Source organism: Ambystoma mexicanum, chromosome 2q (assembly GCF_040938575.1).
Source record: "Ambystoma mexicanum isolate Mex_15411 chromosome 2q, UKY_AmexF1_1, whole genome shotgun sequence".
Lineage (NCBI taxonomy): Eukaryota > Metazoa > Chordata > Amphibia > Caudata > Ambystomatidae > Ambystoma > Ambystoma mexicanum.
Window position 1 is genome coordinate 503,921,840 of NC_090924.1, and position 6,656 is coordinate 503,928,495.

Below are 6,656 nucleotides of genomic sequence, written 5' to 3' on the forward strand. Positions count from 1 at the left end.
TTTCATTGTAGGGAGCAAGGTATTATGCAGGCAGGTGCTGAGCAAGATTCTTAGCACAGCTCTGCTAATGAGTGCCCGTGCTCAGCTGTGTCACCTCTCCTAATTCTGAAAAAAACTTCTTTGGCTCCTATCCAACACGCATTCCGTGGGAATCTCCCTGGCTAACTCTGTGCACCTGGTCAAAATCCTACCGGGACTTCTGTTCACTTTGACAAGAGCCACAAGCTACAGACAAGGCATTGTGCAAATACAGGCAATTTATGGGGCAATCATGCCATTTATTTTATTCATTGTGCATTTCTTAGGCGCTTATACCACAAGTAAACTGTGTTTCAAAGCGCCCACAGGGCAATAGGAGGGAACATGGGATTGAAAGCAATGTATACACTGGAGGATAAAGACGAGCCTACTAGGCCTTGTGAGTATACAGGACGTGCAAGTGCAAAGAGAGAAGAGGGGAAGAGGGAATGGGGTGTAAGTGCTGGAGTGTCTGTGCTTGTGGGTGAGAAGCAGAAGTAAGTGCCCAGTATAGTAAGTGCTAGGGAGCGTCGAGCTGCAATAAATAGGTTAGTGCAGGCCTACAGTGGCATAGGCCTGCACTTGGGTGCTGAGTCAAGTGCTGTGTGTAGGTAGAGGCTGTGGCGGATGGGTGTGGGAGACCAGGGCCCCGAAGGACACATAAGGGCCCTTGTCACCAATTACAGTGAGTGTGAGATTAGCAAAGGAGGGAAGAAGGGAAGCAGGAGGTGAAAAGGAAAGTCTTGAGACTCTTCAGAATTTGGGGAGGTCCGGCTCAAGACAAAGAGGAAGGGGGAGGCTGTTCCAAAATAGGGAGCCATCTGAAGAAAGAGATCGGCCTCTCGGTCGAAACACTTTACACACAGGGAGTTGGTACCAGAGAAATGTAGAGGTCTAGAGGGACAGTATTTAGTAAAAGCAAGTTGCAGATAGCGTGGTCCCGGTCCCAGACATCCTTATGGATGATGCAGAGGGATTTGAATTTAATTTGTGCAGCAACCGGAAGCCAGTGGAGAGATTTTAGGGCAAGAGAGATGCGGTCCCTGGGCTTGAGGCCAAGGATAAGTCTTGCTGCCCTAAATTGGATAAGCTTTAGGGGTCACAGAGAGGAAGAAGGTAGATTCAGGAGAAGGCTATTACAGTAGTCAAGCCTAGAAAGAACCAGGGCTCGGGTAACATTGAGCTTCTGGGGGATAGTGAGAAATGGGAGAATTCCTTTGAGAAGGAAGAGTTGAAAATGGGACTCCTTGGCAATGTCCTGAATGTGAGGAAGGAAGGAGAGAAAAGAGTTGGAGATAACTCCAAGGTTTCCAGCTGCAAATGAAGGAGAAGGGGGAGGGCCCATAGAGGATGGCCAGAGTGAGGGGAAGAAAGAGGGAGCAGGGGTCCCAATAGGAAGGATCTCAATCTTAATTGATATGTGGTTTTTGCATGCCTAAATCCTAATAGAGAAATGATGCCAATACTTTGAAAAAAGGAAAGGTTTAACTTAAGAAATACATTGTATATATCTAACTGATACTATCTGAATAATCTTGAGCACTATCTAAAGATATGCCCTGAATGATGGAAGCTCAGTTTTTGACTCTGTCTTTGGTGGGTTCGCTGCCTAATACACAAACACAAGATCGCATCTAGAAGAAGGGAATTGTACGTGTACAAGCTTCATTCCTTTTCAGATGTCACTCTTTTATTCTGTGCATGAATGCTTTGCTTTATGTAGAACGCACACGTTGAGGTCTGCGTGGGGCTCACTCTGTTTTCATGCTGTGTGGTTCTTGGAGCACCCCTCTTACAGTTTTGGACAGAAAAAAAGTGGCTAACACAGTTTTATCAGTGACTTCTAGGTTGAAGCAGAAATGAAAAGACTAGTGTGCTAAACAGAATGTCAATGGCCCGCAGCACAGGTTAATAGTGGCAAGTTCAGCACGAGCATTTAACGAGGACAATGGGTCATTACCAAGCTGTCAGTTTTACCATTGTTCCGATTTGTACCTCAGCCTAACATCCAAGTGCTAATGGACCATTTTGTTGTTAAAAATAGGCAGCAATAAGTGTGTGCCAGTCAGGGCTGGCCTTAGGGCAGGGCTGCCCGGGCGACTGCCCGGGGGACCATTAGCCCCCACCATGCCTGATCGGGGGAATCTTTCAAGTTATCCCCGAGCTGGTGTTGCGGGAGAAGGCACGGCAGGCACACGCTTGATATTAAATGCTCCCGGCTCTTGTGCTTTACTTTCGTTTATTGACTTTATATAGCGCACACATAGACCCATAGGCTTTAAGGTGCAGACTGAACAAAAACAAAAACATAAAAAGAGATGGTGACTCAGCCAGTAATGTGCAAGAGGAGGAGCGATGGCCAAAAACTAGGACATCAGTAGCCAAAGCAAACAACAGAGTCTTCAACCTCTTTTTGAATACGTCCGTAGATTCTGTGCATCTAGATCCGAGGCAAGTCTTTCCAGATCCTATGGGCAATCGCATAGAAGGCTCCCTTCAAGGCCTTCTCAGTTCTGCACCTAGGGATGGTCAGAAGATCCTGATTGTAAGTTCTCAACATTCTTCCTTGACTTTTGTTACAGATGAGAGTTTGTAAATATGCAGGCATGTTACCCTGCCTACACTTCTGGCTGATGACTAAAACTCAGAACTGAATTCTAGATTCCACCGGAAGTCAATGAAGTAAGCGTCTTGCTGTAGTCATGTGGTCTCAACAAGGAAGACCCATAACCACCCTCTCCGCTCCCGCTGGCGTTGGGCTTTCGAGCACGGGAGCAGGGCGCATTTAATAACACTAGGACGCTAATGCTTTTCGCATTGGCACCCTATTGAAGTGATTACCTCCCTGCTCTGGCGCGGGAGTTGGGCCGTTTTCATTATTATAGGACTCTGATCCATTAGCATCGGTGCCCTATTCCAGTGATTGACGCCTATCTGGCGTGGGAGCATGGAGTTAAATAAAAGTGGGGGTGAGGTGACACATTTTTGTTTCACAGACTCGGGTGCAGTCTTTTCACAAACTAAAGGTCAACAACTACAGTGAAGATGGCCAACATAAAAATGGCAGCCGGGGCTTCAGGAAAAGCCCGTCTTCCATTTCCATGGCAATGAGCAGAGGAGGTAGAGGAACATAGGTGGAGAAGAGAAGAGGGTGGTGATGGCAAAAAGGTAAGTGGGGGCTGCGCAAAAGAGGGAAACAAGTAGGGGGTAGTATGTGGGAGAGGGAAGTGGCTGACTGAAAAATGAGGCTGGACACGAGCTGCTCAGAATGCAGACTTATACCGGTAGCCCGTGCGTCAAGCATTCTGATTGGCTATGGTACATGCCTAGCTTAGTACCGTGTGATTAAGACTAAAGACAATATTTGGCTTTATCAGTGATACAAAAATAAAACAACAAGAACAGAAAGGGTTCTACGTTATTTCATTGCAGAGATTTCACCAAATCTGTTTTTTTACTGGGTTTTACCACAATAAATGTGTGGGAGACACCCACATTCCCTCCACCACCCCACACAAGCCCAACTTTCTAAATACCTAACCCCAACCCCCCATCTACTTTTTTGCAGTAAAATGCGCTAGACAAAACGGCAGTAACATGGAATTCAGTGAAAGTGGCCTGCCAGGAAAATGGGCATTTCTCCAGAAAGAACACAATTTGACAAAAGAGAACAAGCGGGGTCATTACGAGTTTGGCGGTAAAGGGTTAACGGCACCGGTAAAGGTGCCGGAGCCATCAACCCCTTACTGCCTCATTACGAGTTCTGCTCCTTAGCGGGTCCCGCGAGCAGACCAGGGTGCTAACAACGGGCCTGTTATTAACGGGCTCGTTGTTATCACTCTCCCCATTCCCCTTGAGCCCTATGGGGGCTCGAATGGGGATGGGTTCCTTGAATGAGGAATTACCGGGCCCTCCAAGGTCGGAATGGCCCGGTAATTCCTCTTTCAAGGAACCCGGACCCGGTATCCAGTAAGGGGGTAGCCATGCCGCTAATAGCAGCATGGTTACCTCCATACTCGGAATGACCCCCAATGACTTTAGTCGGATATTATTTGTACTCCGCTGGGCGTGAATTTCTGAAGAAAAGTAAACAGTGATGGCTGGAAATGTTTGAGCCAAAGTGTAGTAATATGTAAATCTGGTGTGCATGCCGTCACACGAGTTCCCCGCTCCTTTGTTTGTATTCGAAGTGAAGGAACTCGCATGGCGGCGGTGACAGTTAGAAGGCTTGAGGTGAAGGCGTGTTTTATCGGCGGGCTCGCTACACCCACTGTGTCACCTTAATTATTATATTGGCGACGAAGGTGGTTGGCGAGCCCGTGGCGAAGGAGGAACCCTGCGTCCCAGCACACGCGTCCTGCCGACTCCCGAGGACCACCTGTGGGCTCCGGCGCCTCCCGCTCTCCATCAGGAAGAGAGCATAGTGCGAGGTGCTGCCGGGCCCTGCCACCGGCTTTCCCCTCGTCTCCGTAGCACTCGAGGAAAAGCGTAGCTGAACGCGAGAGCCCACGTCTCCATTGAGGTGAGGAGTGCACGGGGAGAGCGGGGAGGTGCCCACACTGTTAATGAAGTGGGCGGGCCAACTAGTTGATGTGGCAGTAGCCTAGATGTGCCCAGCTCAGTAGAAGTCAACCGAGCATTTTGCTCTAGGAGCCACGCCTCCTTCCACACGCCCAGGACCGAAAAGGGAAAGTGGAAACAAGCCCTACTGTTCACAATATATGAAACAGTAAACAAACACGTTCACAGGACTTTCCCAGTGCAAATAGGAATTAGAACAGTCACAGGTGGATTGTAAGGAAAGGAGAAGTCAAGAAGTGCCATAGCTGAAGCAATGTCCAAGAATGTAACAAGCACAGTTTTCTTATGACTCCACGTTGGATTAAAGTTGCAATTTATCAGCAAAATAGCTACTGAAGTTTTATAAACCTAGTTAAAGAAATAATCCTATCTGTAAGGACTGCTATAACCATGGCATTTGAATACTTTGACCATGGCTGCAGCTAGCGTGGCTCCACCTCCACCTTTTTTAATGGAACCAGGGGTCCCACCAATAAGGTGGGATAGGTGGAAGAAACTTTCTGATACCTATTTAGTAGCAATTGGAGGGGATAAATTTGCTGCTGCACGAAAAGAGGCAATTCTTTTGCACAATTTGGGCACAGAAGGTCGAAGTGTATATGATGGTCTACTGCAACCTCCTCAAGAAGGTTAAGGAGAAGTGGATCAGTATACTTTAGCTGAAAAGAAACTGGAGATTCATTTTGAAGCAAAGAAAAACATAACATTTGAGAGACACAAGTTTTTTCAGAGGATACAAGATGCCAATGAACCTGTAGAGACTTTTGTAGCAGCATTGAGATCTCTTAGTCACACGTGTGAATTTGGTCAATTAACAGACTCACTGGTATGAGACCAGTTAGTACGCTGTACAAAAAACATGAGAATTCAAGAAAGACTATTGACAAAGGATGCGACTCTAGAAGTGGCAGTGGAGACTGCCAGAAGCATGGAGCAGACACACAAGTACATGTTGACCATGAAAGAAGAAAAACAAGAAGGGGAGGGGGCAGTTGTGAGAGGAACCAAGAAAATGAGATTCAATAAGGAGAATAAGTGCTATATGTGTGGAAGCAACCGGCATATTTCCACAAGTGCATTCTGTCCAGCGAGGAACGTATCATGTTTAAAATGCAAAAAGAGGGGGCATTTTGCAAGAGTCTGCCGGGATGCAAGTCAAGTGCAGAATATTGAACCTGGAACAATAATCCCTGAACAAGAAGAAAGTATGGTTGCAGTCCAAAATATACCAACGAAGCACGTGTTGGGGATAGTAGAAGTCTCTAATAGAGGAAGTGATCCTACCCATGTGTTTATGCTGAATGAAAGAGTTATTACACTAAAAGTAGATAGTTGCTCACCCTGGACTCTAGTATCAAAAAGAACATATGAGAACTGTTTACAAGGATCAATCACAGATCTTGAACAGCACAACATTGAGCCGTATGCTTACGGAAATGTAAGAATTGAGATATTGGGAAGTTCCAAGCGGCTATCAAGTACAAAGGAAGAAGTTGTGAGTCGGAGATATATGTGATACAAGAGGGATCTTCTCTGTTGGTGTGGGGTGAGCAGCACAAACTAGGAATTCGAATACAAGCTAATGCGGAGGAGCCAATTACTGTTGCAGAAGTAAAAGACAAGTGGGAAAATAAGTTTCCTAAAGTGTTTCAAGAGGATCTGGGAATGCTCAAAGGGTTTGAGCACGAAATACGATTGAAAGTCGGTGCTATACCAAAAGTGCACAAAGTGAGAACAATACGTCATGAGTTGAGAGAGAAACTGAAGTCAGAAATTGAGACTTTGCTACAGAAAGGAATCATAGAACAAAGTGAAAGATCCGAGTGGTTATCTCCTATAGTGGTGGCAATGAAACCAAATGGACAAATAAGACTTTGTGTGGACATGAGAGATATAAATATAGAAACATACTTGTGGATAGACATCCGTTGCCAATAATTGGGGAAACATTGTCAACTCTAAAGGGAGCAAAAGTGTTACGCTCACCTGGTTCCCACGGGGGCGTCGACCGGAACTGGGCCGCTGTTATTTCCACCAGCGTGACGTGTAGCGCCAAG